The 12,736-nt window shown below is 38.3% G+C and overlaps 1 protein-coding gene across 1 annotated transcript in view; it reads right to left on the bottom strand.

The window, feature by feature from the left end:
* pot (zona pellucida domain protein papillote) overlaps positions 1-12,736 on the bottom strand; it is a 139,839-nt gene that overhangs the window by 90,931 nt on the left and 36,172 nt on the right. The window lies entirely within an intron of this gene.

Genomic DNA, 12,736 nt, shown 5'->3' with positions numbered 1-12,736 from the left:
ATCCCTTGATTACAAGAGGGAAAGGAGTATGGCTGAGACTGGGGGGAAGAGACAGTGCGGTGAAAAGAGAGGTAGGGACATATGAATGTATAATATGTAAGGGGAATGACGGGACGGATCATCTGTTTGAATGCGCGGGAACGCGCGCCCTTCAGGAAAAATGGCTGGAGGATGTGGGAACAGAAGAAGCACTCAAATTAGTTGTGGAACAGAGTGCAGAAAGTGTGGAAAAGTTAGAGAAAGTGGGAGTGTTTTTGGTGAAAGTGAAGGAAAAGAAAAGCGAGGCGAGGAAGAAAGACTGGAAGAAGAACGAGTGGAGTGAATGAGCTGTTAGAGGAGGGGAAAGAATGTGTACATAGGGGACAAACTAAGAGACAGCATATAAGATAAACTAAATGCAATATATATATATATATATATAAATTGTAGAAATGAAAGAATAAATCTAAATCTAAAAAGAGCGAAAGAGAAGGAATAGGAAACAGAAATAATGAAAAATAGATTGGTAGAAAGAGAAGCCAAGGTAGAAGAAAAACAGAGAGAACAAAATAAAGAAAGAGATATGCAATGAAAAGAATTACAGAGAATCCAGTATTTTTCCAGCTGGGAGGACGTAAGTTCATAATTATAGGTGTAAGGGTAAATTTAGAGCCAAAATAATCATACATTGGGCATTAAATGGTAACGGTTGATCAGGAAATTTTGGGTGGGTGGATGTGTGGATAAATCACAGGGAGAGAGAGAGACACTAAAGAACCAATCGAGAGAAAAATAGGAAGAAAAATATAGCTAAAAGGGAAAGTAAAGAGGGAAGAGAGAAACAGGAAGAATGAATAACAGAGAAAGAGAGAGAGTACAATAAGATAGAGGAAGAATAAAATAAACAGAAATAGGAAAAGAAAGATGAGAGAAAAGGAAGAATGAAGGAGAGAGAAATAGTAAAAGAGTGAGAAGAAAACAGAAAGAATGAATGAAAGAAAGGAGAGAGAGATAGAGGAGAGAAAGAAAGGAAGAGTGAAGGAGAGGGAAATAGGAAGAAAGAAATAAACAGAAGAAGTGAAAGAATGAGAAATAGAATAAGAGAAAAAGAGGAATAACAATTTGATCTTCATCGTAGCGATTAGCCAAACCTGGACGGAAAGCGACGTAAAGAAACACATTAAAGCAAAACAGTACCATCCTTGCAACAGATGGTGCAACATCATCTCTCTCTTGCCGCTTGAACACACAGGCGCTATGACGAACTGAGCTACTCCGGAAACCGGGAACATTTGAGGAATTTCCAAGCGCCTCTCGGCGCTGTCTTGGCTACGGCGAATCTTCCTCCTTTCCCTCACTCGATGGAGACATCACTGACTTTCACCGCTGCGTGATTTAGCGTTTTCTAATACACTGCTTTGTTAATATGGTTGGTAGGTAAGATAATGGCTGAATGCTAGATTGGGAATATAGGCCCCGGAAATTGAACGGACATCTCCCGCATGGTGGTGTCTCAGAGAATTTCATTCAAGTTTGTTCAAGGATGGGTAAAATATTTATAAGAGCTCCTTCGGTGGTGTCTAAGATTTTTGCTTTTTCTATTCATCTCTTTCTCTTTGTCTCTTTCTATCTATCGTTCATTCTGTTTCACTCTTCCTTTTACTATCTCTCTCATTATTCTGTTTTTCTATTTATCTCCCTCTTTTTATTTTCTATTTCTCTAATTCTTCCTGTTTCTTTAGTTGCTCCTTCTCTGCCTTTCATTTTTGCCGTTTCTCTTATTTTCTCTTTTCTTCATTCTTTCCGTTTTTCTCTTTTCTATTTCTATCTTTCATTCATTTTTCCTCTTTTTATCTTTTCATAGTCCCTGTATTTCTACTTCTCTCTCTCTCCCTTCCTTGCATTCTTGCTGTTTCTCTCTTTTGTTTTCGATTTATCTCTCTCTCTTTAAATCTCCCGTTTCTCTCTATTATTACTTCTCTCTTTTTCATTATTTCTATTCCTCTCTTTCATTCTTCCCTTCTATCTTTCTTTTCCTATCAGTCTAAGGAAACAGAGGAAGACACAGCAATATATATCTCCTTCTTTGTCCTGTTTCTCCATTTCTTTCTCTATCATTTTTCATTCTTCCTGTTTCTCTATTTCATCTTCTTTCTCTCTGTCTTCACTTTTCTTTATATCTTTCTCTCTGGCTTTATTTCTATTCTTCTCTCCATTTCTTTGTTTTGTCACTTCTCTTTCTTTGTTCTTTAGTCTTTTTCTCTCTCTCTCTCTCCGTTCTTTCTCGTATTTCTCTACCATTTCTCTTTGTCTCACTTTCCTTATTTATGTGTTTGCCCCTCTCTGAATGTGGTTCTTCGATGGGATAAGACAATTTAACGGTGGGGCTATAGCCCACTCAGTGTTGATGCCATATTGACAGGAAACCATTTGGAATGGATGTGAACTTATCTCCATTCTGTGCAATCTCAAAACAAACATTCTCCTAATTAATACCCTTGAGTATGCTGCTTTTATTGTGAAGGCATTTTGGCACATGCTATGTATTCTGTTAATAACACCTATTGTAAATTGCATGTCGCTGCAAAAATGCATGAAATGCACGAATGTCATTGAACAATGTTTCGTGAAATAGCCACGAGATGTCACTGATTTCAAAGTAATGATTACTGCCTTGTTGATGACCTTTGGAAACAAACCAACTTATGTTTTGCCTTCAGAAATTGTCTTCAATATTTCTAGATAATTCTGTCATCCGCGTGTTAATACTACTTACAAAGTAATAATGCTGATGATAAAAACCTACGGACTTTTATAGATACTTAGATATGCTATTTATATAATATTGTCGGAAGTTCAAAGTATATTGCAAATCAACATATCAGTCGCTCCTATATTAAAAACAATACTCATGCTTTTCAGATATGACAGCTTTAGAGAGCAATTTTTCTTAGATTTTGTAAATTTAGCGCCTTATTTCATATATATAAGGGTGTGTGTGCGTATGTGTATGACAAGATAGGACAGGTTCGGCTTGGTGTCCTGTTTCGTCTAGAGCTCCTACCGAAGATGTGTAATCTTAGGTGGAAATTTCTCCAATATTTATGCATACACAGGGCCGCCCCGATGGCGCAGTGTTAGCGTTGTCGCGTTGTAATCAAGGGGTGCCGGGTTCGATATCCGTTGGAGTCAAATAGTGGTTCGGATTCCACTTTAAACTGTAGGTCCAGTCCCGATTAGCCTCTCTGTGCATAAAGTGGACCTAAAACACAGCCACAGATAGCCTCCAATCAATGGATACCAAGGGGCTATAGAGCGGGGTTCTGACCACATCACCTCCTTATATTCCTTCATGGCACAATGTAGTGCACAGCCCCCAAATAGCCTGTGGTGTAAATGCAAAGGAAAGGGGGTGAGAAAAGGGAAGGTAACAGTTGGACAGTGTGTATTCTACATGTTACCGCGTTTACCACCTGTAAACCAAACTTTTAAATACATTTTTCTACATTTAGCTTTGATATATGTGTAATTGCTCATTGTATATTATACAAACTATTAAATCAGGATTCTAAACCAGATTGTAAGTAATATTTTTAAAGAACTTAAAGACTGGTTTACGCACGCCACTGATCATTCTCCGTCGCACCCTTCTGATAACCGGGTTTCCTCCCCGATCGGAGGGGGGAGGGCGAGGGAGCCGAAGCGAGTGGCTATTTATAAGCACGCGGCCTGCCACCGCTGGAAACTTTGCGGGAGGAAACTGCTTGTTCCTTCCTGATTTCTGTGCTACACTTGGCAGAGGCAGTGTTGCCACATGAAGGGAAATTTCCCTCTGTGCAAGGAAGTCTAGGTCCAAATTTAAGCATAAAAGAAAGTAGTTTTTATGAAAAATATAGAAAATTGTCGGAAAATATGAATTTGTCGCCCTTACTTTGGTGTTACATTTCTATTATATCTAATTAATCTAGACAGGAGTGCATAATAAATATATGCAATAAATAAGAATTGTTGCGATAAACCAGGGCAAATTTTCGGCACTGTAATTGGGGTATAACTTTTCAATTTAGGGATGGACGATTTCGGAAATTTGATATTGCGATATATCGTCACAGACGATACGATACGATATTTTTTCCCGTATCGTGATATCGGCGATATATCGTCCCTAAGATATATATCGGTATCCCGGATTCGATAACCGATGGAGAGACATAGTTGTTCGGATCCCACTTTAAACTGTAGGTCTAGTCCAGATTAGCCTTAATGTGCATAAAATGGACTTAAGACACCAATTCAATCAATCAATCAAAAACTAAGATATATATATATATATATATATATATATATATATATATATATATATATATATATCGTAAATATCGTGACGATATATCGTTGACACGATATATATCGACAAAATATGGTGACGATATATAATCTAGTTGATATTGCCTGGTCGATATTTTTTCAATATCGCGATATATTGTCTGGACGATATATCGTCCCACACTAGTTTTCATTGACAGAGAAATATGAACAAAAACCTCGCATTCTTATGCAGAATCTGTAGCTCCGTATCACGCTATGCTAACCGGTAAACCACCACGACGTGCAAAAGCAGGTGCTAGGAATATATATGTCAAGCAAGTGGAGCGGCAAGACCAGATGTTTTGTCCTTAGCAAACTGGAACGAAGATTGCCTGCACATGGAGCTATGCGGGTGGGAAAGCGAGTTCCAATGTGCAAAGTGCAGGCAATAACGGGTATGTGGAAGATAACATCTAACGGCATAAATAAAATGATCAATTTTTTGTCTATCAGGAAGTTTGTTGGTAACTTGCGATGAAATCATACAGGCAGGTATTTTCGATTAGAAAATTTCCCTACAAGCTACAAGGATTTTGTAACTAAGCTGCAGCTACAAGGATTTTTTAGCTAAGCTGCAGCTACAAGGATTTTATAGCTAAGCTGCAGCTACAAGGATTTTATAGCTAAGCTGCAGCTACAAGGATTTTGTAGCGAAGCTGCAGCTACAAGGATTTTGTAGCTAAGCTGCAGCTACAAGGATTTTGTAGCTAAGCTGCAGTTACAACTTTAAAAATGTAGCGACAGCTACAGCTACATAATAGCGACGCAGTCAACCCACGTAAATCTTAAAATGTCCAAACCTAAAACCATGGTGCAAACATCTATATAATTATCATATATGGATATTCCAGAGAAGTAAATGCATCGTTTGAAACAAACACAAATAAAAAATGAATAAAGTATGTAGCTCAGACCAGATATTTAAGTGGATCATCGATAAAGATGTAGGAAGATGCTTAAAAATTGCATCAGTTGCTCGACATAGAGAGAAATTCATACTTCCAACATATGATGTACTTTGGCATTATCTTTACAATACAGAAATGCATCTAACTGTAAACCTGACTCTTGGCAAAGGTCAGAAACACACTTTAGTGCATTACTGGATGAGCCTCTGGTGCATCAAATGCATTTAGTTTTCTGTTACAGATACGTTCAAAGGAATGCGGAGTGTAATAGGTGACCCTTTTCCAGAACATCCAAATGGCAACCTCACTTCCTCGTAGTACACCCTGGAGTGCATTTTGCAGACTAGTGAGGCCCTGGCGTCTGGACTCACAACCACTGTATAATCCTTTTACTTGTTGTATCCTCCTTATGTGTTTGTGACTGTCCCTTCACCCGATTTCATCTTATCACCACTCACCCTCATCTTCGTGACTCGCCAAAGTGGCAGAAAAGCGAAGTGGGGAAAATTAAATCAACTAATCAATGAAATGAATTCTTCCAAACATAGGATGTGATATGTTGGTATATCCGAAGTAACATTGGTACTTCCTGCACACAGAAAACTAAATGCATCATATCGATTGATGCACCAGAATGCATCTATTGATGCACTAAAGTGTGTTTTATGGCTTCTTCAAAGAATCAGATTCACATTTGATGCACTTGGGTGCATTTTTGTATGTCGTGAAAGCAACACCAAAGTGCATCATTTGATTCAAGTGAGGATTTATTTCAGTCCAGATGCACTTTAATGCATCAGTTGATGCACCTTGATGCGTTTTGATGCACCAGAATGTATTTTTTTAATGACGCACTTAAACGTTTCGTCTGAGCAACATAAAATCTGTAGCTCAGACCAAACGTTTAAGTGCATCATCCAGAAAGATGCAGGAAGATGCATCAAGAAATATCAACTGATGCATTGAAGTGCATCTCGACTGAAAGAAATCCTTACTTGAATCAAATTATGCACTTTAGTGTTTCTTTCACGACATACAAAAATACACCCAAGTGCATCAAATGTGAATTTCATTCTTTGAATAAGCCTTAAAACACACTTTAGTGCATCAATAGATGCATTCTGGTGCATCAATCGATATGATGCACTTATAGTTTTCTGAGTGTGGGTACAATCATGTCATGGACATCTTCAAAGGTCCATACCTGTAACGCCAGCTTTAGACGATATCATTTTCCTTAGCATTCCTGCCTGGTGTTCTTTGCGAGGGTTCCTGTCCCTTCATCCACTTAATTGTATCATTACTCATCCTTACCTTCGCGATTAGGCAAAAGTGACAGAAAAGCGAAGTAAAACAATCACCCAATTCATCAATCCTAGACACTCTGAACTGTTTTCTGCATGTAAATTTCAGAGAACAAAATGCCATTTAAATTACCTCTTTCATTATACAGTAAAACCTGTCTATCCCGGAACATGATGGTTCCGAGCAAACTTTTCCGTCTTAACAGTTTTCCTTCTTATACAGGGTTGACTTTAAATACAGTACAGAGCGCTGCAGGAAATAATGGAAAGACAGATATACATTTCGCATTTCTTGTAATGTAGAGTACTAATGCATGTACGTACATGAAAAAAATGCGATATAGTCGCAATAAGCATAGCAGAGATTACAATTATGTAACTACACAACATGTTGTTATACTTTTTACAGTATATGAAGAACGTACAGTACGTATTTATGTATCTTTTCGAACCCGGGACCCCTGGCGTCGTAGCGCGATGTGCATAGAGGGAAAGAGAAAGATTGAAAGATGGAATAAGAGAGGTGAAGAAAGATTGAGATAAAAGTGAAGAAAAAGGAAGAAAGAAAGAGATAACAAGAAAAATAGAAAGAAGACGAAAGAACAGAGGAGAAATAGACAAAGAAAGGTGGAGAAAGAGGGTAAGAGATGAAAGAAAGAAACAGAATTGTATTGTAGCGCATTCTTTCATATCGACAATATTACCGATAAGCGAGTAGCAACAGAGACGTGTTCCTTACAGTATTGCATTGTTTTCTTGCGAGCGAAAAAAAATAAAGGAAGAAATTTCCGTCTTACTGAGAATAAAAACATCTCGTTGGTCTTTAAATGGTGCTCCGTTTCCGCGTAAAGGAGGTTTCCGCCTTAAGCAGGTCATTTTCAGGTATAAAATCGGTCCATTCTGGGGACTTTTTTTTTTCCGTATTTACAGGTTTCCTTCTTACAGAGGTTCCGGGATATGCAGTTTTTACTGTATTTCTATGACATTAGTCATGGAGATTTTTTTTTATTTCTTGATCATGTTGGCACCCATCATACTAGCTGCCGGCCGCCACTGATTTATATATACTGGCAAAAATCCTTAGGGAAATGCTTCCGTCTGAACCGGGCCTAACCATGGTCCAACAGAGAACAGAAGACGGCGACGAACTCGCACAAAATGCGTGCCGTGACCTCTACTGTTGAGAGGCGAAGAGAGACGAAAAAAAACAAGCCTCGAGATCAAGTTAGTCTGGTTCCGCCCTGCCTGTTCGAAAATGCTTTCTCGCTCGAATCCTTTCTCCAATTCGAGTCGTCCGTTCCTCGCCTCGCACGCTTTGCTCAGTCTGACCCCCCTCCGGGGAACGAATTTCGCTCATCTTTTCCTTGTTTTTGTTATTAATTGGAAAGTTGACACGCAATCCATGAAGAACACCCGCAAACCATGCGAGGTCTCTGCGATTTTTTCTTCTTGAAGAAAGGCTTCTTCCAGCACACGGTTGAGAAAGTTTACTCCATGTAACAGGAAATGCACATTCCACATGGTTATTATGATTATGCAATAATAATTATTAATATTAATAAGACCAACCAATTTTATTCCAAAATTATTATTATTATTATAAAGCGTGTCCCAAAATGATTATCGGGATTTCATGGTTGTTTAATTTCCCTTATATAAGGGGTACAAGGACAAAGTTTCTTGGTGTTTTAAGTTCACTTTATGCACAGAAAGGCTAATCGGGAGTAGACCTAGAGTTTAAAGTGGAATCCGAACCACTATGTGCCTCCACCGGGTAGCGAACCTGGGACCCCTTGATTACAAGGCAACTACGCTACCACTGCACCATCGGGGAGTAAACAACTCAGCAAGTTTACCTAGTGTACCTTATAAACAGTAGCGACGATTAAGTGACAAAACTGAGGGTGGACAAGGACAGTAGACATGGTGCAGGAACAGCTTAAGAAAAACAGTTGTCTTGTAAATCACAAACGAACTAATAATTCTAAAAACCAAGGAGGATATAACATCACCAATAACTCCCAAAGCTAATATTCTAACTAAACTCAAGAAGAGTTCTGTTTTTGTTTATTATTTGTTTCATTTTGTGTGTGTGAAGGGCTCTTTGTTTATATATTTCGGAGTTCTAGGAATAATTTATGCAATAATAGCAATTGGTTTCTTAGGGTTTATTGTATTGATTTCTTCCTCTTTGAGTTAATTGGTTTTTTTTGGTTGGTTTTAGGGGGTTCACACCACTAATAAAAACAAAAAACAATCAAAAATAAGAGCAACCTGAACCACTAATCATAAAGAACTATTAAAGCTTCCCACCTAAATCGCCGACACTGCTTACAAATGTTCAATGCGAGCACCTATCGTGACACGCACACATCCATCCGGTAGTCCAATGTTTCTCGACACACTTGGACGTCCAGGACTCTTCCCTTTGCAGACACATCCAGTTGTTTGAAACTTGTCAAACCATCGACGAATGTTGTTATTGTACGGAGGATCACTTCCAAATCGCCGACGAAAAGCTCGCTGAACTGAAACAGCAGAACCACACCTTGCAAATTCAATGACACAAAAGGGCTTCTGCACGGGAGTCGCCATCTTGTAATACACTTACGTCGCTGTGACTGATGGGAAACAAATGATAAGCTCTCAGGGTAGCAAACCTCCACAGCCGTTCTTATCGTACATGTACGATATAAACATTCACCTTCGTCTGTTGCAATATACCGACTACTTGAAACCCCGCTAGGCCTAATCATTTTGGGACACGCTGTATATTTTATTCATCGATGAGTACTGTTAGAAGTTACCGTAAAATTTACAATATTCTACCGTTAACATTTAGGTTCTTGTTTACTCCCATATAAACTTTGTCCATGTACCCCACATATAAGGGAAATTAAACGACTATAAAACCAGGATAATCTTTTTTGGACACGCTGTATTAATAGACTAATCTCTCTTTTTCATCGATAGATTTTCAAAATGATAGTACCTAAATACACCTACATAAAACAATAGATCGTACAATTCTGGAATGAATTTTGTTTTTTGGCAGCAAAGGAATATCTCAATTCTAGCATCTCACAAAAAGGCCAGAGGTTTATTAACTGAACTTGTGGAAAGCTTACAATATGAACTTTTGATGATGTATACTTTTGCATGATCTATTGTATAATTTTATTTGTATATTCAATTTTGCAAGTTTGTATCTCCTATTTTGATATAGTGATGTACTTGGTTGTCATACTATGCTCATCACTCATATAAATATATTATTCTTATATCCTGAGAGACTTGTCTACCCCATCCACTAAATGAGTGAATATCCAGACCAAGTGTTTGAATACAGTTAGTGGACTGAAATGCATTCTATTTTGTTATTAACTTCAGACACATCCTTCAAGGAAAAGCTTTCAGTCATGCTGTTTATGTTGTGTGGTCTCTTTTGGAACTTTGAAAGCAGTGGAATCATTTATTCTTTAGATTAAATGGCAGAATATGAAAATATAACCTAGTTCCTGCATTTTGCACTAATTGTTTTTCGATCTAACGCATTTTTACTTTGTAATTCTGCTCCAATACTAAGTAGCTGAACCTTTGTATTAACAATAAAAATAACGAGTTTTTTGCTTTTGAGTAACTTGAAATTATCTAATGCAATTTCGAAAGGGATTCGACGGACTTGTTCGACCCTTCCCCCCCTTTCCCGACGCCCGGGTAAACAACAGTTGTAGATTAACTAGTAATAATCTTAAAATCAGCATATATAAATGCAGCCAACTTTAGACAAGACAAAAGAGGATTGGCTTTCATTTAAACGTAATGTGCTTGGAGCTTATTTTCAACCAGATGACAATAACGGAATTTGCCCTTGGATAGAACTTTTTTTTCTGGCACACAACCAGAAGCAGTGTCCAAACGATCCTGGCATAGTAATGAGCCTTAAAGGACAACTTTCCATCGCAAAACGCGCCTCCTACGCACTCTATCATTTGCACGGAGTGAAATTCTTTGTTCTGCTTGAGCAAAAGGCAACCCGAACGAACCTTGACCACTTGAGATGTGATGGTAGACATCGCGGTGCTTGGTCTGCGTAAAGAGAGAAAGTGTTCGATCCCTTGCCAATATTTGGAGGACAGATGCCTATGCAAGAGTCTCTAATTTCCAACGAAAGGTTGTCTTCGAAATGAAATGAACATGTTTGCCAAGCTTGAATCTACATTAAGAGCTTTGTGCGCAGACGGGTAAAGGTACAGTAAAACCTCGTTATTCCGGACAGGTAAAAGGGGGGGGGGGAAAGCAGAATGCAAGGTTTTAAATGTGGCTAGAAGTCAACCACTGATGAAATTCTAGTTACCGCAGACTTTGTACTGTACTGTATAGTGTATTTAGGCCTATGCCCTTTAAATACACCATAATGAACCAAACGTGTTTTGTTGCTATAAACGGAGTTCTAATGCACTTATTAGTTATTTTAGGTAATTTCAGTTATTCCCCGTATTAGTCCGGATTAGCGAGGTTTTACTGTAATATTGCCTTCTTATTTATCCATTCTACCTCTTATTTGTATTTCCCCTCAAAGACATATTTAGTCCTGGGGTGCACCTCCCTTCGAGAAAGACTAACCAAGTACAAAATTAAAACAGAAAAATATTTGTTTGCTGTTCATAATATGAAACTGATATACAGGGTAATTATAAATGATTCATCGGTTTCAAAGGGCTGCATTAAAAAATATATAACACATACAATAAAGAATGATACATGAAAATAAACAGAAACTGTCCAAGTTTCGGACATACTTTCACAAATTTTCAATGTGGCTTCCTTGCGTCACGCGATACACATCTATGCGATAGTCTAGTTCGCCCCACACGCGCTCTAGCATATCCCTAACAATGGTCGTAAATGCAGCTGTAATGCGACCCTGCAGCTCAACCAAAGTTGTTGGTAGTGGTGGCACATACACTGTATCTTTCACATGCCTCCAAAGGGAAAAATCACGAAACGTAAGGTCGAGAGACCTTGGAGGCCATAGGAAAAGCGCTGTAATCTTTAGCACAAAGCCCAATTCAACGGCTTTTACCTTTACACAGGCAACCAGTTTCCTTAAACTGTCCCTGCCATAGCAGAATTCTTTGGTGACCTGGCGGTGCACGCTCTACGGTAACAACGGAAAAACACTTCTCATATTCCAACACACAGATTGCTTTCTGCTGCATAGACGCCATATTGGAAACTAGATTTGTGCTGCCATCTGTCGGCAGGCGCCAAGGTTACAAATATGAGAAATTAAACTTTCAGGTATATTCTTTCGTTTCATGATTAGCACACACATATTATATTAATAGTTTAGGAAATATTTTCACTTTAAAACCCGATTAATCATTTATAATTACCCTGTATTTCCGTAGAACTTACACGAAGCTAAGAAGTAGATTGAGACTATATTGCTTTGCGTTGACAGAGCCTACGAAAATTCATGCGAACCGCTCCAAATATATATAAAAAAACAATATCAATAATGACCATGGACTTTTCATCAGCTGGACTAACAAACTTTTTTGGTATTTAATAAATAATTCATTTAAAAATTGTTTTTGACATTAATTTCTTTGTAGGACCAAGATTCGATGCCCAGTGAGACATATAGTCGTTCGGATCCCACTTTAAACTGCAGACCCAGTCCCGATTAGCCTATCTGTGCATAAATAGGACTTAAAACAAACTTTCACTTCACTTCAATTCAATGGTCTTTACTCTTGGGCGACGTACAGCAAATGCTGATCTACCACCATAGGCGTAGCTACGGGGTAGCACACCCTAATGGGCTGCTTTATCAAAGAGAATTAAAGACAGATATTTCAATAAGAGAGAAAATAAGCGGCAGTTTGTAAGAAGTTAAAAATGTCATTACTTGGTACAAACGTGTGCATTATCGCTGATGAAACGAGTGTTTGTAGTTTTTCGATATTTTGATGTCATTGGAGAAAGAAGATATTTACTGCATTCTACTCTGTACAACAGCACTTTTCTTCTATACCTGTCACAAGCTGCACGTGTGAGAGAGAGTTCTCTCCAAGCTTTCCCAAGTTAAAACTAAATTAAGAGCAACTCAGAAGCAGGATAGATTGGAAGCAATGCTCTTGCTATTTGTGGAACAGGAAAAAGCTTAGT

Source organism: Lepisma saccharinum, chromosome 23, assembly GCF_977018435.1.
Source record: "Lepisma saccharinum chromosome 23, izLepSacc3.1, whole genome shotgun sequence".
NCBI lineage: Eukaryota > Metazoa > Arthropoda > Insecta > Zygentoma > Lepismatidae > Lepisma > Lepisma saccharinum.
The sequence above is the reverse complement of the archived record's forward strand: the minus strand, read 5'-3'. Positions and strand labels throughout refer to the sequence as shown.